At 43.7% G+C, this 22,759-nt stretch overlaps 1 protein-coding gene across 2 annotated transcripts in view; it reads left to right on the forward strand.

Annotated features, from left to right (window-relative positions):
* Nucleotides 1-22,759, forward strand: part of Rhoh (ras homolog family member H) — a 34,309-nt gene that overhangs the window by 2,000 nt on the left and 9,550 nt on the right. The window contains exon 1 of one of the 2 annotated variants that reach the window (XM_028765261.1): nt 2,089-2,448. The exons of the other annotated variant lie outside the window; for it this stretch is intronic. The gene's annotated coding sequence lies outside the window, so the exon portion shown is untranslated. Of the gene's footprint in view, nt 1-2,088; nt 2,449-22,759 lie in introns of those variants that run through there. 2 annotated transcript variants of the gene reach the window in all.

Consider the following 22,759-nt stretch of genomic DNA (forward strand, 5'->3'; position numbering starts at 1 on the left):
TCATCTGGCAAAGATCTCTGTGTCTGTAGCAGCTGCCCTCACCCTTCGAAACGCAAACTCAGAGGCAAGGAAAGAAGTTAGCCAACAAACTGTTTGTACTTTGCCTACCTAATAATATTCCAGTGGTAATCCAGCTTCCCACAGGGAATTTTCTGGAGACAGACTGTGTGTCTGTTAGAGACTAAATTCCTATTTTACTAGTAAGTGGATATTGGGGTGACTCCAAGAGGCTTCTGTGTGTCCATCTATAAGCCTGGTTTTTGTCTCCTTTCTTCTGTCCTTACCATGCCACAGGTACATTGACTGACTGACCTCCCTCCTCTCTTCCTTCCTTTCTTTCTTCCTGACAGGGTTTCTCTGTGTAGCCCTGGCTGTCCTGGAGCTCACACTGTAGACCAGGCTGGCCTCGAACTCAGAGATGTGCCATTTGATCCTATTTAAAGTACCTACTGCCTAGGCAGCTAGTAGATACTTTTAACCTTCTCCAATGTCATGTCTGCCTTAAGGTCTTTCTGCTGTTTGCCTATTTGACACTCTCTTCCCCTCCCTGGCCCACCTCTTTCTTATCCATGACAGCTGTAGTTGCATTTCCAAAAAAAAAAAAGAAAAATTCAAGGGTGGGTTAAAAATGATGAGATCTTTGCAGGTGGCATGCTGGTACTGATAACTTAAAAACAACAACAAAATCAATGCCTCAGGCATTCTAATTTTCTCTCAGAGCGGTGTCACAGTTTCAAGCTTTATCGTATGTGTGAGCAGCTCACACTGCCTCTCCGGTATCTTGCTCTCTGGCTTGATTGTGCTTGCGCTGATTCCTTTGTAATTGTTGGTATGCTTTGGAATGATTGACTTTATTTGACTATCTTTGTTCATAGGGTTTTCGTGCTATAAGAATAGAACCTGTCTACCTTGTGTTCTGTGCATTTCTCTTCACACAGAATTAGGTCATAACAGTAATCCAAGTCCCGGTGCGCCCCTCGCTGGACCCCAGCTCTAAACACCATTGTGTGTTGTTGACTTGATCATCACTGACTTTACTCTTATGGTACTCCGACATTTTGAGCAAGTTATCATCCTGGGTAGTAGCATTTACAGTGATTCAGGACTTTGAGTGCAGGGGCATGGGATGGGAGGGTTGGGGTGTTAATTCTTCAGGAGAGGCAAACGGCTAGTTGAGGCAGTTTGGCCGTGGGTTACATTGTTGCAGATGGCCTCTACACCTGGCTGGCACAGAGAGCAGGGACAAGTACAGTTGTGTTTTTAGGCAAATAATGAAACTCAGAGGGGTCTGAAAACAGCTCAGATTCCAGTACTTCTCGGCCCAGGTGCTGCTCTGTGGCGGTTACTTGACTTTCGCTATGCTCACCGGCCTGTTCATTTTTAAATCGTTACTAATACTAGCAACACAACTCGTTATTAATAACGCAGAGTGATTCAGAAAACGCACCGACTGTCTCCTGATGGGCTGGTGGTGAACTCCTTGTGCAGCTGAGGACGATGACCTTAAACAAAGTCTTTTTAAAAATTTTTTGGAGACAGAGACTCTCTGTGTAGCTCTGGATGGTCTAGAATTCTCTATGTTCAGGCAGGCCTTGAACTCACAGTGTTCTACCTGCTTTTGCTTCTTGAGTACTGGAATTAAAGGCAGGTACCATCATACCTGGGAAATCTCGAACTTCTGATCCTTTTGAACGTTGGGATAACAGGTGTGTGCCACCTATGGTTTCTCTTCAATACAGGGACACAAACACAGGGCCAGGCAAGTACTCTACCCACCGACTCCATCCTCAGCCCGGAAGTTAAGTTCTCAGTTAAGTGCTTTTACTTAAGCTTAAATTAACCGAGACCGGCTAGGACAGTGAAATTGATTTTCCTCTCTGTTTCATTTCCTGAAAGAATCATCCCAGTTTCACCCCCTTCCTTCCCTCACTTGTATGTAGTTAATTTCGGGGAGGAAACTGGAGGGAATAGGGAGAGAGAAACGATCCAGGAAGGATAAAACGATAATCAAACACAAACCCAGCGGTGCACCAAAAACCCTATTCTGCCTCTTGCTTGGGTAGGTTTCACAGGCTCAAGGAGGGAAATGCACATGCGCACACGCCCCTAAACCCACACAGACGAAACCCCACTGTGGAGAAGCCAACCACAGGAAACTCACTTCTGCACAGGAACTTGCCAATCGCTTTTGTCACTTTCGGAGCGTTCCTGCTGCCTCGGTCACCCCGGACACAGACTGGACTCGGGCTGGACTCTGCCAGTCTAGTATTGCAGTTTTTCCAACAGTGACTCTTTGGGTGCCTTGGGGAGGAGAGAGAGATAGCTCCCAGGAGGAACTGTCAGCAGGGATAGATTTGCGCTATACCAGCTTTTACATGCGTGGAGAGCTACTTAGACTTCCGGAGTCAGTCATTTTGATGTCGAGACTTGGCATTCATTCTATGACAGGTAAGACTTTTCCCTCTTTAAAAATGTTTCTTCGGGGTCCCAGGAATCTCTGTCGTTTTGTTGAGATTTTTTTTTTCTTTAGGCAGAACATTGTAATGACTTTGTTTAATCTGTTGTAAAGTGTAGACCAAACTCAGAGATGTGGGTGTGCTCTGCTTTGTACCCCGTCTCCAGAGTCTTAACAAGGTGCACTTTGATTTTCTTCCCATTTTGCTATGTTTTAGTTTTGAGATGAGGTCTCGGGCTTGCTGATATGTAGTCAAGGATGGCCTTGAATTCCTGACCCTTTTTGCTTCCAACTCCCTGGTGCAGGAGTGATAGGCATGTGCCACAGAGCCTGGAAGGTCACACATAGTTCTGACGCATTGAAAATGTGATTGTCTTGATTTCTGAGGTATTCTCATATGTAGACAAAGCCTGTTCTTGGGGTGGACTGTGTCCAAGCTCGCTTGTATGGGGACTTTAGATTTCATGCAGCAGTGTTTGATGAAAGAAATCTAAGGGCCCTCCAGCATCCACAGCTTTAAAATTATCTAGTTAGGTAAAGAAAAATCAAAATAAAAACCATATTTCAGAATTCCTGGTTATTCTCAATCCCGGTGGCCCCTTTCTGTACATTTCTAGATTTAAATTTAGTTTCTTAGGGGGTTTCATGCTGGCACTGCCAATCGATTGGCTGGGCTGTATCATCCCACAACAACAGAAGCTTGGGAAATCGCTGGGTTTTGGTGCTTTACTAAATTAAAGCTGCTGGGTTCAGGCAACAGGCAGTTGAGAAGCACTCACCGGATCTAAGATGGTGCTGTGCACAAGAGAAGAGAAAGATAAGGAAATCCATTCTTCAGTGGACCTTCGAGTCTAGTAGTCACAGTGAAAGATACCGGTTAGGAAACAGCTGGGGAAGAAGCCGGGTCGCAGAAGCTTTGAGGGCTGTAGGGTTTCGAGAAAGGTGCTGGTCACCAGGTTCAGGAGGGAGCCTTAGGAAGGGTCGAGGCTTAGCTGATGGAGAAGGGGAAGGTTGTTGTAGACCTGGAAGGGCCATGTGGACCTTCCTTAAAGAGGAGACTGGTCCAGTGGTTTGCCCACTGCAGGAACAGGGTTAGAAAGATACTGTGTGGGCCAAGAGGGGGGTGAATGAGAAGAGACTACATTCAGTAGTTTTCTAAGCCTTCTTTTAGCCATTTGCAGGGAGACTAAAGCAGCTTTGCCTCCTTGGGCCGCCTTCTGCATGCTCATGACTGTTTTGTGATACCCCTCAGGCCTCTAGCAGTGTTCCTTAGTACATTGTGGATGCATCGAAAAGCCTGGGGAGAACCTCTGTGTCTCTTTTCCTATTTAAAGACTTTCAATCATCTGGCTTTCCTCTTGGGAGGTTGACCAGGTGGATAAGCAAGTCTCTGACCTTGAAGAACTTCCCTTGTACAGAGAGTGAGCTGTTTGGGCCACATAACAGTTGTTTCCACAGACACTCCCTTAGAGAGATGGCATGTTATAATGATTCTTGAACCACGAAGACTGGAATCTAAAACCATAGTAAGATGAGCAAGAACCTGGAGTCGAAGGGCCCATGTTGAACCCTGGTTCTATGATTTCTGGGCCGTAGGAACCTCAGACACCTCACTGAGGTTGTTCAATGTTCCTTTTTGTATTGTTATTAAATTATAAGAGAGATTTAAATAACACTAGTAATGACTGAAAATTACCACCCCAAAAGGTTGCAGTTGAGATCAAATATACAAAGTGCTTAATATAGTAGCTTACAATAAACTCTCAAAGGTCAGCCCTTAGGACGAGTAAGGACTTGACTATGGACAATGAAAACAAAAACAAACAAACAAACAAACATTCCCCCCCCCCAGGTGATCACTGGCCTGGGGGCAAGCTTTCTACAAACTTACCTTTTTAAATACATTGTTCCTTTTAAGGGAACTTGGGGGTAACAGGTCAAGGGCTGGAAATAAACATTTCTGAGCACCAGTGATAGACTAGATACGGAGTTTAGATATTTTGTAGTGTTAGCATGTGAAGAAGAGAGAACAGATTAGAAAGCCATGTTTTAAGCCTTTCCCTGCCGGCTCCTCCAGCTGCCTAGAGGGTGCCTCTGAGCATCTGCAGATGTTTGTATCTGGGGTGTCTGAAGGCTGTGGGCAGAATTACAGAGGTTCCTTGGGACCCGGGGCAGAGAGATATGTTTCTTTCTTTCTTTTCTTTTTTTTTAACGATTTTTTTGGTTTTTTTTGAGACAGGGTTTCTCTGTGTAGCCCTGGCTGTCCTGGAACTCACTCTGTAGACCAGGCTGGCCTCGAACTCAGAAATCCGCCTGCCTCTGCCTCCCAAGTGCTGGGATTAAAGGCGTGCACCACCACTGCCCGGCTATGTTTATTTCTTGACTTTGTTTAAGTCAAAAAAATGTCGTTTCAATATTTTAGTTGTTCTGTTTGGAAGATACAGGTGAGAATCCATCCCTGTTCCCCAGTTAGAATACTTCTGACCATGAGTTCTTGACGTAGTGGTTCTGGGTCTGGACGCTTAGGGTCATTGAAAGCCTGGGTTCAAAGCTTCCTGCTTTCCCATGCTCACTGATTGCAGGTTCATCTGGATTAGAAAGGCCTCCTTTTAGGAGTGTTTGTGTGGCTGGTGTGCTAATTATGAAGCCTGTTCTCAATTCGGTTTCAAGGTTAGTCAAATAGCGATATTGCTTTTCTTCTAGAGACCTTCTGAGAAGGTGAAGGAGGTGGTTCCAAGGGCTCTGACTAGAGAGGGGGCAGCAGCCAGAAAGGGGACCCTGAATGGGAATTAAGAGGCAGCATGGCAACTTTAGGGGTGAGGTGATCAATGAGAGAAGGAAGCCTTTGATGGAGGGGGTGGAGATGGGGGGTGCCAGAATCATCTGGCCTCTGTGCTCACCTGCCATGTCACCCCAGCAACTGCTTGAATGCTCTGAGCAGTCCCTGGACAGTCTGCACTAGGAACTCTCATGCTGTTCTGGGATACAGACAACTGTTGTAAGGTTGATTTGGCTGGACACCAAAACCACACAGAGAGGTTTAATTCTTGTACCATAGCCCTGGAAAGGGCGTCCAGGAATCCGTGTGATTAAAAATACAAACCCCTAAATGACGTGGAACCAGTTGTTTTACATAAGGTGATCTGAGAGCCAGTAAAGGAACCTCTCTCCTAACAGTCCCCAGACCCCAGGACAAGGAGATGGGGCCATGGTGGTTCTGACTGATCTCCCTGTGTTGTGACTGACATTTGCACATGGAAGAGGATTTCCTTCCTTCTTTCTTTCTTTCTTTCTTTCTTTCTTTCTTTCTTTCTTTCTTTCGTTTTTGGTTTTTCGAGACAGGGTTTTTCTGTGTAGCCCTGGCTGTCCTGGAACTCACTCTGTAGACCAGGCTAGCCTCGAACTCTCGAACTCAGAAATCCGCCTGCCTCTGCCTCCCAAGTGCTGGGATTAAAGTCGTGTACCACCACCACCCGATGGAAGAGGATTTTGTCCTGAATTCATTCCTCGAGATGAGTTTCTGGGAGTGACATGTCTGGATCAAGGGTGTGAGCGTTTTTAGCTCAATCCTGTTTTCATAAGGTGCCTTCTGTAATACCTAATGTTGCGGCCCTTTGATACATTTCCTCATGTTGTGGTGACCTCCCTAACCACAAAACCATTTCGTTGCTACTTCATAACTATAATTTTGCTACTGTTATGAATTGTAATATAAATAAGTATCTGATATGCGACCCCCCAAGGGGGTCATGACCCACAGGTTGAGAGCTGCTGCTAGAGTGTGGTATGCACGTAGAGGGGTACATTATTACTCTGGGGGAGGCAAAGGAAGAAATTTATTATCAAGGAGAAAGTACCTGATCATTTCCCCCTCTTTCTTTTCCTGTGGGATGAGGTGTTAGTGAGTGACTCGGGAAGAGATTTCCAGAGCATTACGGATGCTTGAAGGTTTCTTCTAGCGTAAGCTGAGACCTTCTTATCTTACCAGTTGGTTTCTGGTAAAACTGAAGTCAGCAGTGGCTTCTTCCCCATTTCCTAGAAAAGAAAACCAAGGTCTAGTCTGGTTAGGAAACAAGCATTGGGGTTCTCCACCGTATCCCTGGTGAGGTAACAGGATGCGGGGTTCTCACCGTACCCCTGAGAGGTACACGTTGTCATTCATTCAGTTTATTGTTGTAGCAACTGGGTAGTGTGTGTCTGTGACCTCATGGAAGAAGATGTGAAACAAATACATTCAGAGAGTTGGTGATTAATCAAGTCCAAAAGGATGTAGTATTTGCCCTGTTGTTTTCAGATGTCTTATTGGTTATTTGCATAGAAGGCCGAGAAATCTTCGTCTGTTGAACAGACAAGAATAAGGTGAATTTTCAGTACCTTTCATGAGAAGAAAATTGCTTTTGGGAAGTACCAACTGAGACACTTGCTGTTGTGTGCTAGCTTGGAAGAGCAGGCTGAAGTATTTCCAGAAGTTTTGGAAGCTGCTCAAGTCACTGCAAGTGATGGATGTGCTGTGTGCCTCTATGCTGTGTGATCATCCCCTCCTCATTCTCTTGGCTCAGTGATGTTGTGTTGTTAGCTAGAAATCAGTTCATGGGATGTTTATAGTACCAAAGCAGCAAATACAGTAAGCTGCTTAGAAGAGGATGATTAAAAGTTTGACTTCTATGCTGCTTTTATGATGAATGAGAAATGTGAGCCATTTGAAATGAAGGCATTGGGGCTGGAGAGGTGGCTCAATGGTTAAGAGGACCCAGATTCAAATCCCAGCAACCACATGACAGCTTGTAACTTAAGCTCCAGGGGATCTGACACCCTCACACAGACATACATGCAGGCAAATCTCCGCTGCACATGAAATAAAAGTAAAATAAAATTGAAAAACAGGCATGCCTGGACAATTGAAAGGAAGGAAGGAAGGAAGGAAGGAAGGAAGGAAGGAAGGAAGGAAGGAAGGAAGGGCTGGGCAGTGGTGGCGCATGCCTTTAATCCCAGCACTTGGGAGGCAGAGGCAGGATTTCTGAGTTCGAGGCCAGCCTGGTCTACAGAGTGAGTTCCAGGACAGCCAGAGCTACACAGAGAAACCCTGTCTCGAAAAACAAAAAAACAACAACAACGAAAAAAAAAAAACAAACAGAAAGGAAGGAAGGAAGATATTCCGACATTTTGTGTGTTGGAATGGTAAAATAGAATTTATTTTTACTTCACTTATAGTAACTACATGTATATTTTTAAAAACTAGAGAAAGTAAGAAGAGGTGAGGGTATTTCTGGGCTGGATGTGCCTTACCTCTAACCTGCAAAGCTTGAGATAAGCCCTTCAGGCAGGATATAGTAAAGGGAGTTTGGATCCAGGCCATGCAGTGTCGTGGAAGCTGCAGGTTTCCTTTGGGCATCTGAGAATGGAGGAAGTACTGGGCTCTGAGGACTCGCTCAAGTACCCTGTAGGCTAGAAGACCAATGCCACCACAAACTAAGACCCTAAACACTTTCTGGATACAGTTCTTCTTTAGGTAGACTGAGAACTAACCCACAGAGAGTCTATAGTCTAAGGCCAGAGGAACCAGGTATGCTGGTGCATGCCTGTAATCCCAGCATTTGAGAAGCTGAGGCAGGAGGTTTGAGAGTTGGAGCCCAGCTTAGCTTCACTGCAAGACTGTCTCAAAGTAAAGCAAAGCAAAGCAAAGCAAAGCAAACAAATAAACAAACAGCAAAAACACAAAAATAAAAAACTCACCCAAGAGAGCCTGCTAGTCCAGGGTCCACAGTCGTGAGGAGAACACTGTGATAATTATTTGGAAAGTCATTGAGCCCACTCCTCACTTACAGTAGAATAAAGTTCTGATGGGGAGGGAGAGAAACAACAGAACTGGTGAAAGACACGGTGAAAGGAGAGGAGAGCACTTCTTCAGGAGAGGAAGGGGTGATGGTTTCAGAGGCCACAGAGTGTATGCAGGAATAGTTCAGTTTTGATTAAAAGAAAAAATGAGCCTGTGGTGACCAGAAGAAGATGCCCTGGAGCTGGAGTTACAGGCTGTGGTGAGCCCCCATGAAAGTGATGCCAACTAAACTTGGGTCCTTTAAAAGAACCTGAATGCTGGGCAGTGGTGGCGCATGCCTGTAATCCCAGCACTTGGGAGGCAGAGACAGGCAGATTTCTGAGTTCGAGGCCAGCCTGGTCTACAGAGTGAGTTCCAGGACAGCCAGGACTATACAGTGAAACCATGTCTCGAAAAACAAAAAACAAAAAAACAAAAAACAAAAAACAAAAAACAAAAACAACAATAACAAAAAAAAAGTTGTAAACTGGAAAGGATAAAATGCTACTGAATTGCGGGCTGGAGAGATGGCTCAGTGATTAAGAGCACTGGCTGCTCTTCCAGAGGATCTGGGTTCAATTCCCACCACCTACATGGCAGCTCAAAACCGTCTATAACTCCTGTTCCAGGGGATCTGACACCCTCACACAGACACATATGCAGGCAAAATACCAATGTATATCAAATAAATCAATTATTACAATTCTGCTGAATCATGGGTTCTCAAATGTATGTGTCCAGAGTCATTTGTGTGTGCTTGTGGGGTGGAGGTTTTTTTTTTTTAAGATTTATTTATTCATTTTATATATATGAGTACACCACCATTGCTCTCTTCAGACACACCAGAAGAGGGCATCAGATCCCATTACAGATGGTTGTGAGCCACCATGTGGGTGCTGGGAATTGAACTCAGGACCTCTGGCAGAGCAATCAGTGCTCTTAACCACTGAGCCATCTCACCAGTCCCCGGGGTGGAGATTTTAATAAGTACAGCATCCTAAGTTGTCTCCTTCCATGTTTTCTGTCAGGAAGGAGGCAGGCAGGAATATGCATATACATTTTTGATAAATCTGATGTGGATGGTCTTCAGGTCATATTTTGTGAAATGCTGTAGATTAACAGTTATAGCTTGGTTTGGTCAGAGGAAACACATACTTTTCTGTGTGTCTGTCTTTTGTGTCTTTTTTGTGTTTCTGTCTCTATTTATCTATGTTGCTGTGATGGGTGAGGCTGGAGGCTGGAGACTCACAATCCAAGAGCTTATCGTGTGAAGGCATGGAAACAGAAGGTGAAGATAGAGTTATTTGCTTGCTATAGAAATAAGCTAAAGCCAGGAGGCTGTGCTCACCACACTCCGTAGACAGATGCAGTTAATACCACAGAATTCCCCTCCACAAGCACACAGCTTTTGGCAGGAATTTGAATCATGAATACCTTTGTTTTACACGCTAGAGAGGTAGTCATTAAGAATAAACTTACAGGAGAATATGGCGAGGGGTTATGCCAGAAAGTATTGGGGTCTTGGTGAATGATAATATTATATTAAAGGAAGAAGGAAGGAATAGTTTTTGATAAAATGGAGTGCCATAACCAGAGACCTATAACACTCACAATAATGACAGATATACATCATAAAACGAACAGAACAACAAATGACACCCCTGCAGCAGTAACCGAGGTCCTGAGGCCACCTGTTTTGTTTTCCTGCCTTTAGAATGTCGGTGATTGTCATAAACTCTCAAATGTTCTTTTTATACTGGAGATGAGCCTTTTTCTCCATTCACATTTCTCATTGCCAGGGCTTTGAATCTCTCAGGTCAGGACGAGATAAATCATGAACAAACTGGGAGCTCATCTTCACAGCAGAGCCTTGGTTTAGGCTTGGTTGGCTATGAAGCATCAGACACCTAGAGTCAGACTTTTGTGAGCATCTGCTCACCATCCCCATCCCTGTGTGACCTGTGTGTTGGTGTTGGCTGATACTCTGGAAGAGCCTTCTAGCCTCTTTCCACTCCACCATCTATCCACTTCTCCTCCTTCATTTTAAGTTTCCCTCCCTCCATTCCTCCTCTTCCTCTCTCTTATGTTCTGACGGAGTCTCACTTAGTAGCCTGGGGTGTTCTGGAACTCACCCTGTAGTCTAGGGAGGCCTCATGGAATGCTAAGACTACAAGTGTGAGCCACTAGCCTGGCTAAAGGTGTGTGTGCTTCTTTCTTCTTCCAAAACTTGATTTATTTATTTTATTCTTATTTTGTGCGCACCGGTGTTTTGCCGGCATGTATGTTTGTGGGATGGTGCCAGATCCCCTGGAACTGGAGTTGTAGACAGTTGTGAACTGCCATGTGGGTGCTGGGAATTGAACCTGGGTCTTCAGGAAGAGCAGCCAGTGCTCTTAACTGCTGAGCCATCTCTCCAACCCTGATGGATGTTTCTTAATAAGATTTGGGATTACTGAGTCTTTTGGGATCTAATGAGAAGCAAAGAACTCTTGAGAAAAAGAACACACGTAAGAATATGGGCATTTGCCATACGGTTTGGGAGTATGTCTCTAGTCTTTAATTTCTTTATTTTATTTTAATTCTTTAAGTCTTCTTAAGATTCCATGAGCTTCACATTAAGAACATTGGTCTCAGAGGCTGTCAGTAACACGGGGGAAGCATTATGGGATGGAGGAAATCTGGCACTACACATTGTGATCTCACGTTTGACAAACAGACTCTCCTACTGCTCCTGACCTGAGGACAAGATGGCGGCTGGCGGATGCTTTAGAGCATCAAATCCGCAACTTGCGCTGCGCATGCGCTCGAGCATGTTCCTAACAGACTATACTCACGGCCCTAAGTCCTTCCTTCCGAGTCAGTCCTCTAACATGAAGTCACAGTCAGCTCCCTTTTGGGAGAGCAGCTTCCCAAGATTCTGGTTAAGAATCCTACATACGGATGTGTGTAACCTCAGACAGAACCAAAGACACAGCGACATTTGCATACAGAGAGGATCAACTCAGACTAGTGTGGAGTGACAGGTCAGGGTCGGTTGACACCCCCAGACAGGCAGGGAAAGGTAAACAGCTGGTGTATGTGCTGTTTCTGAGTGTAAGATGTAGTTTTCTCTTTCTCTCTCTCTCTCTGTCTCTCTGTCTCTCCGTCTCCCCGTCTCTCCGTCTCCCCGTCTCCCCGTCTTTCTCTCTGTCTCTGTCCCTCTGTCTCTGTCTGTCTCTCTCACTCTGTATGTGTCTATCTATGTCTGTGTGTGCGTGTGTGCTCAATGTGGGAATTGAACCCATGGCTTCATGCATGTACTAGGCAATCACTCTAGCATGAAGCCAGATCCCCCACCTAAATAGTCTTTCCTCCCGGAAGCCGACATGAGGTCGGGCCTTGGCAGCTTTGGGGAAAGTCCTTTCCCTGCACAGTCTTTTGACCACAGATGCCCCTTTGGCCATTGTGGGTTTAAGAGCCTGTAGTCTAGGGGAACTGTGTGTGTTGGTTGAAAATGCAAGCCTCGTCTAGTCTTTTCTGAGCAGAGCAGACACTTACCCCAAATCCACATGCTTTAACCAGCCAGCTCTGCTGAAAGCCGTAAGATGATGCCACACTATGGAGTCACGATCATAGGGTAGGTTACAGGCTGGGGAGGGAAGGGGGCCCTTTCTCAACCCTCTAGAGACCAAGTATGTGAAACTGCCTATGGATTTATGAAATATGAGTCAAGATTTTCTTTTTCTGGGGTAGTATGAGAATTGTATACCTATCTTTGAGGTAGAAAATGAAAATCTCTAACAGATGTGTGTTAGTAATCTGTCTAAACTCCACCTCCACAGTTACCTGGCAACAGCCAGATAGGCCTGCCCACTATAAAAGGGGCTGCTTGCCCCCTCCTCTCTCTCTCTTGTTCTCCTCGACCCAGCGCCTGCAGGTTGTCCTCTCCCCTCCCCCCTTCCCTTCCCCCTCTCTTCACGTGGTCATGGCCGGCCTCTACTCCTCTACCTCTCCGCTTTACCCCCTATCTCCTGAATAAACTCTCCCTCGTGGAACCGTCTGGTCTGCTGTGATCTGTTACAAGCTGCGCGAGTGAAAACCTTTTAATGTGTTCATGTAAGGCATGTAGCTTGCCTTCCATTACTGCTTTAATCAGTGTAGCCCGGTGGTTAGGTTTTGTGCCAAGTTCTGTACGTATCAGAGTAATAAGATTGCACCCCATAACCCCTGCTTACAGCCCGCGGCATGCACTCCAGAGCAGACTTACAATGGTTAGGCTTATGATTGTTTTACAGCTGTGCTCATCCTTTTCAGAGCAATATTCTCTATATCACGTAAGACGGTCAACATTTTATTATAAAATAGTCTTCAAGTTAGATGACTGTGCCCAGGCGTGGGCGGATGCTAGCTTTCTGAGCATGTCGGTATGACTTGGGCAAGGATGTTAGCATGTTACCTAGATGCTAGGTACTGTCAGTTGAACAAGGCTCATCAGAGGGAACATTCTACGGACACCAAACTCCTACCCTTTTAACAGGCCATCAGCTTCATCGCTGCCCTTGGGTAGCTCCTTTGTTAGTTACTGCAGGTGAGTAGCTGGTTCCTTTCCTTTCTGGATGCTTTCCTTTTCTTTCAAGAGGAGCCCTCCATTCCCTTTGTCTCCCTCCCCTCCGGGCCCATCTTCCTGTCTCTTGAGATACCTCTGAGGATATATACCTCACCAGGTGTCCTTTCTTTCTCCTCCTCTTTATTTATTTTTTCCTCAGTGGCCTCAAACCTTTCTATTAGCTTTATTCCAACTGTGAGCTGGAGGCAATGCCCGACATGGTGGGGAAATCTAAGAATACATGGGATCTTTCCTAGCAAGGAAAGAGAAAGCCAGATATTTAGAATCAAATTTAAATGACTAAAGCCATTTCTGTCGGCAACAAAACCCTTCAGGAGTTTTTGTATAATTTGCTTCATAATAACTTCTCTTCAGATAAAACCTGACTTTTGTCAGTTTCAGTATCTTTGGACAGTAACTGGCTCACTCCATGTTGGTGGCATCTCTCCTTCTGGTCATGCTGAGGTGATAGACAGACAGCATTAGAGGTCTGTACAGGAAATAGGAGGAAAGCCAGAAAACCCTTATATAACGGCAGTGCCACAATTTCCTCTATCTGCTAAGACAATATTGTTATTTTGTTCCTGTACCTAGATTCTCTGGCTGTATCAGAGAAATATCTACAGTACTGTTGGCTTTAAAACCTAATAGCAAATGGAGATTCATAATAGTAGTACCTGTCCACTGTAACAAATGTGACATATGCTTTTGACCTTGAGCACACAAGAATATGCTTTTGTAATCTGTAAGATTTTGTGTATTAAAATCCCTGTTACTCCAGGGTCTTCACTCCAAGGTATACAGAATCCATAGGGGAGAGTCCCAGTTTTGCTTCCCAGTGTAACAGAACATCCCCCATGCCCTGCATTAAATTTGAATTAAAGGGAGACTTTGGCTGTCTGTCCAGTGCCTTTCTTCTTTTTGTTATCTGTGTCTCAGGGAAAGTAATTAAAAGGGAAAGTTGTGGCAATATTAATATTAAATTCTAGAGCTGTGAACATATGTGGATAGTGGGGAGGCCTGTATAAAATTTAGATTGAAAGTTTCAAACCAGATTAATGACTTTGGATTTTCCCAAGTTCTGCTATCTGACTGGGGAAAGACCCATCATCTGCTTATCTGGGAGAAAGGTTAGTTTCTCTTCCATCAGAGGTTAGATGTCTATGGTTTCAATTTAAGACTCGATTGCTGATTCTCAATATTGTAGTCAAAGGAAAAAAAAACACCAGCATTTTAAACTTAAATTCATGTTTTTGTTTGACCTGTGAAAAGCTAGCCTTACATTTTAAGCTTTTCTGATGTATTTGTCCCTTCTTTGGATGGCTGAAATTTCTCACACCTCAAATTTATTTTCTACCTGTATGTGGATAGCTCACTGTGTTATCTACTAGTTATAGCTACTTTTTTTCTTTTCTTTGCCAATTTTGAGAATGATTATTGTCTCTAAAGTGCTTACTGTATTATTAAAACAACGAGTGATCACAGTGAGATGCAGTTATGATGTGAAAATTACTGTGACATTTTGAAGAAATTTGATGCTTTAAAATCTGTGCATCTCTATTTTATCTTTTAAAACTCTGAGGGTCTTAGATTAGAGGAATCTAGGGTTCTTGCTTGTCTTGTACTTTGATATGCACAGAAACCACTTCTAATGACGGGTATTAGAGTTAATAGGTTGGTGAGTTTATATTTTTAAAGTTAGGGAATTTATTGCAAGCTATATAGCTCTGTAGCTAGGTTTGGAATTTAAGCAAAATAAAATTTTCAAATGATGAATACGGCTGACTATCTTTAAGTTCTTCACATGTCAGAAATTTCCCAAAGGCATCATACATATTTGATTCTGTGCAGGTGTGTGTATAGGTATAAGGTGTGTATGTATGTGCTGTGCTTGTGTGCATAGACATGTGGGACTGTGTGTGTATATATGTACATACATGTGTGTGTGTTTGGGGGTGTGTGTGTGCGCGCGCGTGTGCTGTGCATGTGTGTATAGGCATGTGGGTTTATGTGTGTATGTATCATATACATGTGTGTGTTTAGGGGTGTGTATGTATGCACATTCATTTGTGTGTTTAGGCCAGAGACTGATGCTGGATACCTTCCCCATCACTCTTTGCCTTGTCTATTGAGGCAGAATCTCTTGCTTAAATCCAGAGTTCACTGATTTAGCTAGGCTGGATAGCTGTAGGGATCACTCGTCTTTACATCCTGAGGCCGAGATTACAAGCAGGTCACTATGCTTCTTGACACTTCTATAGGTGCTGGGGTTCTGGCTCTGATACATGTGTGCTGTGTGCTTTACCACGGAGCCACCTGGCCATCCCAGCAGGCCAATCTTCTCTTCCTTCTTTCCTGTTACGTCTTCAGCTCTAGTCTGGGGTACAGTAGAGTGATCTACATGGTCCCTAGACACATAATTGTTACTTCTTTGGCCTTTGCACTTTCCCCTCCTTTGTGAAACTCCTTCCCAGATTTTATTCACTTCTTGTGTGACATTTGAGTGGTTTCAGCCATTGGCAATCTTCATTGCTTCCTCTCTAATCTTTAATATCCTTCTCTGAAGTCCAGCTCCCCCATAAGTCCTTCATGGGGTCCCAAGCCTGAGCGTATCAACCCCATTCCTCCCATCTCATTGCCAGTCTGGTTTCTCTGTACCTGCTTAATTAATTAGTGCATCTCGTGTCTTCATTTGTTTCTTCCCCAGCAGCAGAATTTGTATCTTGTCTCCACAGTCAGTTAAATCCCAGGCAAGCCGGGACCACCCTGACCAGTGAGTGTTGTGTGTCAAGCAAGTAATTAAGAAAAGTTTAAACAAGATAAAATGCACAGACATCAGTAGACAAAATGGAAGCCATAGGTGGTTGGCATGCTGTTTTGTTGGAGGTTCTACACCCTGCTTTATTTGTGTCTTAATATAGGTGCATCTACCATCATGGGTATATAAAACCCTAAAGCTCTAAGCTGGGTGTGGTGGTTCACATTTATAGTCTCAGCACTTGAGAAGCTGAGGCCAGAGGATTGCTGGGAGTTCATAACTAGCCTGGTCTATGGTGTGAGACTGTTGTCTAAAAGAACACACACACACACAGGTGTGGGAGAGTGATAGACAGCCTGGCTTGTGTAAAAAATTGTTCACCTGCCCTGTCCTGCCTTCCGGTTCTTGCCCCTCTGTGTAGGAGTGTTGGAGGAGATGGTGGTATGGTGGGATGATGTAACGCTCAGGGCTGTAGCTCTGGTTCAATTAACAGTGAACATGATCAGAAGCTATACATTTTCATTTGTGTCTTGGCCAGTAGGTCTATAAATTTGGGATATTTTCTACCATATGAGATTATTGTGAAGAAAAAAATGAGCTAACATGACAGTGTCTGCATCATGGTCTAGAACTTTTTAGACACTGAATAAATAGTGTAGTGTGTAGCAGCTGGGCTCATGAACTTAGATGTTTAAATGGGCTAAAATTCCTTGTTTTTCTGTGTTTGCTTCTCGAAGAATGGTTATCTCTGACGAGTGCTTGTTTGAAAGAAATGCCACGTGTCATTTAATGTTATAGGTAGGTTCTAGAAAATGTTTCCCTAACTTAGTCATTGTGTAGATTTCATAAAGTATACTGACATAAAGCAAGCCAGCTACTAAACTGGACATGGTGACATAGCTTGTAATTTCAGGAGACTGAGGTGGGAGACTTGTAAGTCAAGACCTGTCTGGACAGCTTAGTTTGAATCCCTGGCTCAAAAGTAAAATAAAATAAAATAAAATAAAATAAAATAAAATAAAATATAAAATAAAACAAAACAAATAAAAACAAAGAGGGCTGAGGGCAAAGCTCAGAGGTAGAATGCCTACCTAGCTTGTTCAGATCTTGAGGTTCCATCCTCAGTGCTGAGTGGGAGTGGGGGCAGCGATGACATCACAGATTCCATAATGTTTTGGAGCCATCATAGGATACATAGCCCATTACAGATGGACAGGCAGGGCATAGCTGTATTTCTAGGAACTGAAATAAATAACACACACACACAAAACACACACACACACACCTCCAAGGTTCTCCTGGCATTTTTGACCTGGGATGAAATCCTCTTGCTTCACACGATGATAAAACTAAGTCTAGAGATGATAACTTGCTCCTGGTGACCAAGCAAAATTGAATCCATTTGTTCTCTGTACTCAGGCAGGCCTTGAAATTGCACCAATAACCAGCTGACGCTGGTTGTCTTGGCTCTTGTTAGGTTCTCCCTTTCTAACTTAACTAAAGGTGTTATAGCTAGCAAATAAAAATAGCAGATACCAGCTTTAAAAAATCTGAATTTCAGATAATGAACTAGTACTATTTTTAGTATACGAATATCCCATGGCTACCAATTTAAAAAATAGATTATTTTGGAGGAAAAAATAGAAAAATGAATAGGTAGGGAATATCAGATGTTAATTGTGCTGTCAGCATGCTATTTCTGTTGGCCTTGAGAATGACTGTGCCTTTAAAGGGTGGAGAAGGACTCTGGAATAGTGGGGATATTGTTGTTGTTATTGTTTTGTAAGTTGTATTATTCCAAAAATGTTAATAGAGCCAAAGAAAAGAAACTAGTAGAGTGAGGCTGGAATGGAAGAGAATGAAGGATAATGGCACAGAGATATTTGAAAATGCCACGAAGAAGCTCTTCCTGTGTGTGCTAAACTGAAAAATCAATATGAAATATGGGGCTGGCAAGATGACTCAGAGGGTAAAAAGGCACTTGCCACCAAGTGTGATGATCCGAGTTCAATCCTCAGGACCCCCATGGAGGGAGGAGAGAATTAACCACAAAATAAACAGATAAATACATGTAATTAAAATTTTATTACTATATTACTATGCAACACTGTCTTTGATTTTTCATTTTTAAAACTTCTAGGCTAAGCTGGGCAGTGGTGGCACATGCCTTTAAGCCCAGCACTCGGGAGGCAGAGGCAGGCAGATCTTTGAGTTTGAGGCCAGCCTACAGAATGAGGTCCAAGACAGCCAGGGAGACACAGAAAAACCCTATCTCAAAAAACAACAGCAACCAAAACTAAACCAAACCAAATCTAACAAAGAAACAAAAAAAAACCCTTCTAGGCTAATAAAGTTTCAACAAGTCCTTTAAACATTTAAAATATAAAAATGTGTGTGAATTTAAGAGTTATACTTATAAATAGAATAAAATATTAGAATGCTGGGGGAAAGTCGTATATACCCACCCAGTTCCACCAACTGTCAAGATATGTCCAGTCAAGTCCCCCCAACCCTTGACTTTTTGGAGACAATTTAAAGATCAGCTGTGGCTGGTTTGCTGTAGGGATACTCTAATGAGGAGTGTTCAGAAGTGAGATCAACACCCAGAAAGCTGTTTCCTGGTGCTGAATTGTGGTGTACAAGTGGATTTGTTTGCGTGGTTCAATGGGTACTTTTTTCTTCCAGTGAGGTTGACTTTGAGGAGAGTGTGGGACCAGAAGTACAGTGGACTGTGAAAAAGACTTGACCTTCTACCTCATTAATGGAGGGCCCTATTTGCTGGAGGGTGTTCTTATGGTACCTGATGTCACCCTAGGCAGGCAGGTACCTTCCTGTAAGGTGATCCCCTCCTGGATACCTCTCTCCTCCTCTTTCGGGTATCTGATTAGATTCTGGTCTGTAATCTGTAAAAACAAGGGGCCCAGAATATTCTGGTCTGTGCACAAAGTAGCAGTGATAGGCCAGCCAAGAAGACCCTGGAATTCAGCCAGGAGAAGACACGTCAAGGAAGAAGAATGATAACGGGCTTTCATGTGATGGAGAGAGGAAGCCTCTAAACCATCAGCACTGTGGGGTACAGAGGAGGGAATGGACTCTGCCTGCTCAGGCTGAACCTCAGACAGCAGAGATGCTTTGGACCTTGTTTCTGAAAAAATGCCATGTGTGGCTCTCATTGTTCTAGTATCTGAACACACACACACACACACACACACACACACACACACACACCCTCACCTAACTTGGACCAGGTTAGAAATGAAACGAGTTTACTCTTACTGGGTAAGGTTTATTCATACAAAACATAACAACAACAATAACAAAGTCTCTGAAATAAATAAACCTATAGTGGGATATGCTTGGGAAGGCCCTGAGCAACACATTCCAGGACATAGTTTACTGTAGCACCCTGATCAGAGGTGGTAGAGACAAGAATTCCATGTGGTTCCTAAGAACAGTGATTGCTCTTAGCAGGGCAGCCCTGTGTTTCTCTGCTGGGATATCCTCTCCTCCAGTTCCTTTGTTTTAGAAACCCAAGTGCACAAAACACAGAATAAGGGGGGAATGTGCCCCAACTATAGCAATATTGCAATAATGCTAATTATTTAATATCCTCAGTGGATGTGGGGTGGATGGGTATGGTGGTATTTTTTTGTATAGTCTATAGGTTGTCTGGTAATATAATAAAGTGCCTGAGGTAGGGTAAGGCTACCCACTTTCTTTCAAACTGAAGCACATATAGTCCGGAAGGTTCTCCTTATATAGCAGGAGTGTCAGGAATGGGAGAACAGGACATGACTAATTTGAACACCAAAGCAACCTCTCTCAACTTTTGTCACTTCTGCTTTTGGTGGCAATACATATACTAATGATTTTTAAATGACTTTGTGTGCTCCATATTGCCTTTGAAAAGTTATTTGGCTGGCTTTTCTAAAGCTAGGATAGAAGTGTATGCTTCTTTAGAGAGGACTAGAAAATGTCTATGGGATACCCAGATGGGTGCCATGTTTCTCACACACCTTCCTCCCGCCCCGCCCCTCTGCTCTGGAGTCAGGCTTAGGCCCCCCAGTGCCTTGTAGGTAGAGAAGGAGGTGCATTTACTTTTGATTGCTGAGTCCTTTGGAGCTCTGTTAGGCTCCAGCCATGTTTCTGGGTGGCTATCAGGTCATCTTTGTCTGGAGACCCCATGGGGCCTGCTAATTCTGTCATTTCTATTTCTTCTAGCTTACAAATGTCACAAGTCTTACTGTGTTCTCCTTTCCTCATGGACTGACAGTCCTTTTTCATACCTACAAAGAGATTGCTTTAAAAAAAATCTTAGACAGTATTTTTGTTGTTGTTGTTATTTCTCCTGCTTTGGGAGGAATATTGGAGTAAACCCTAAGGCTTTCAGTAACTGCACACCGTGCTCTTTCTTTTATTTACATTGGGGTAGGTTATGCAAGAGCTGCTCTCTGGCCCAAGGGGTGAAGGGGATGGGAGACTGAGTTCTTTTCTTTCTTGCTTCTCCCTTCCTTTATCTCCTTTATCTCTTGACTTTTCTCCCCCCCACCCCCTCTCTCACTCCCACCACTCCCTCCCTCCCTCCCATCCCTCCTTCCTTTCATTTCTTTTCCTTCCTCTTTACTGAGGTAAGGTCTTGCTATGTAGCCTAGTTCACAAGTACTAGACCAGGCAGGTCCCAAACTCATGGCAATCCTCCTGCCTCAGACTCTCAAGTGTTGGTGTTATGGATGGGTGCCACCATGCCTGTCTGAGGAAGTTTTTTATAGTGTGTGTAGATTCAGAATTCACTGATGAGGGCAGGGCTGCTGTAATGACTAGGAAGTGGATCTAGAGTTACCTGAATCCTGTTCTTTTCGGGGGAATTCTTGAAATTTTGTATTTTAATTAATTTTGACTGACAAGTGTGCTACCCCCCCTTTTTCCTTGGAGGGATGTTATTGGCCACCAGCCCGAGAGGACAAAGGGAACAGGGTTTGGAAGGCTGAGTGTGGCGGAATGACCTCCAGAGACATTGCGATGAAGTGGGTCTACTTTATTGTTTCAGAAATAGGGTGTACAAAGGCTTTTGTTTAGGGGTACGGGAGGAAAGGGCCCATTGGTCATAGCATCAAATGAGCAGGAAGGGCTAATTGGTTATAATACAGCACCTAATTATCATACAGGTGGGAAGCCAGAGCAGGATGTGTATGCCAAGTTATGCAGCCTTGCAGAGAGCTCTGTACAAAGCCACTTCGCAGCCACGGCCAGCCAAGGCCAGCCACCTGTGTTCAGGGACACTCTCCAGACACAGACAGGTAGAGACAGGGAAGCCCCGTTGTTCCCCATTTTATGCTGAGCTCAGAAAGCCATCTGGTCATTGGGGATTGCTAACTTCACAGGTTCTCCAACAGGTAAGGGCAAGTCTTAGTGCATGTATAAATTATTTTTACTGAACTTAAATAATGTTTTGGAATTGAAATGTATTTTATAAGTTACTCTAAAGCTACAGATTGAATCAAGAACATGATTGTTCCTACCCCAGCAGTCTTCCTCACTAGTTGTCGTCTTGGACAAGACTCATTACTTCTCTGTGCCTTATTTATTGTCCCCTCTGTAAACTGAGGGGACAGTGGAGCTGACAGCAGGGTACAGTTGCCATCGAATGAGGCGATCTTTGTGAAGCACTTTAAACAGCGTCTGGCTGTTATTTATAATTCCTTGCCAAAGGTCAAGCACTCAGCTCGGTGTGAGACATAGCATCCTCTCGGATGACTCAGAAGTCATGTAGGCTACCTGTTATCATCCGTGCTTTGTGGCTCCAGTTCTGTGACTCACCTCAGGTCATGTTATTAATCAGCAAGGGGGGTGCTGATCCAACCGGGCCCTCAGTCTCCGCAGCCGGGTCCTTCACAGATCAGTGATGTTAGATGTCCTCACTAACCAAAATCACTGCTCTCTTCTCAGGGCTAAAAGGCCCGTCTTCCTCATCGTTTAAACATGCCAAGAGTTAAGGGTTTATCCTAATTCTAAAGGACTTAGGGTAATGATTACCTGAAAGGAAAATGATCTTTCATGTCAACAATAAAGGAAGTGCCAGTCTGGAGAAATAATAATTTCATATTAGAATTTGGAGCTACTTTTTGAGTAAAAAAAAAAAAAGGTCACTTTTGTGTAGTAGAATCTTTCCCCTGGAGAGATGCGGGGGAGAATTGGTTAATTTGGAATGAATAATTTGGAGGCGCTAGCTAGCTCTATGAGCTCTGTGCTTAAATATGAAAGAAAAGACAGGGTGCGTTTGAAACATGCCCAGTGGATGGAAATGTGCTGACTCAGCAGGTTCCATTCTGGGCGTGCAAGTCGGTCGCTGGCAGCTGCACTGCTTTCTGTAACTCTTGGCTTCCTTGTGGGGGAAATGAGTGGGTTGACGCTAGTGACCTTTTGGTCCTTTCGACACACTGAATTTCTTTCCACAGCGGGGGACTTGTTACCCTGCAGACTGGGGGTTGTTCAGTATGAGGGAGTACCAGTAATCAGGGGAATTTCCTAAAACATATGGGCATACCATATATATGTGTGTGTGTGATATGTATATGTTATATGTGTATATGTTATATATGTATATGAGATATATGTATATGATATATATAACAAATATTAGCACTATATTTAATCAAGAAAAGAGTTAATATCCTCCTATCCCTAAGAAGAATTTTTAAAATTCTTTGAGAAACGATAACCGTCTCGTTTGGTTGGGAAAAGCTGAAGACTTAGGAAATTTAAAAAAGAGTCTGACTTTTGATTTCATTGAGTCACAAAGCAGGTTGAACTTGAATCACAAGATTTTTCTGTAGGATCCCTAACTGGGGCGGTGGCTTCTACCTGGAGGCCACATGCTCTGAGCACATGCATATCTGTCTCAGTCACTTGTCACCTGATGTCCCGACAGCATTCCTCCAAACACTTTAAGAAGTCATTATAGTAGCCAGGTAATGTTCCCCAGGCCTGTAATTATAGTACTTGGGAGGCTGAGACAGGAGAATTATGGGTTTAAGGCAAGTATACTTTATTATTATTGGTGATGCTTATAATAAAAGACCCCACTGTTTAAAACTTTACAACTTAATTTTTTTTTTAAAAATTTATTTGTTGGAGACGGGAAGTCAC

Source organism: Grammomys surdaster, unplaced genomic scaffold (assembly GCF_004785775.1).
Source record: "Grammomys surdaster isolate TR1022 unplaced genomic scaffold, NIH_TR_1.0 150, whole genome shotgun sequence".
NCBI classification, from domain to species: domain Eukaryota; kingdom Metazoa; phylum Chordata; class Mammalia; order Rodentia; family Muridae; genus Grammomys; species Grammomys surdaster.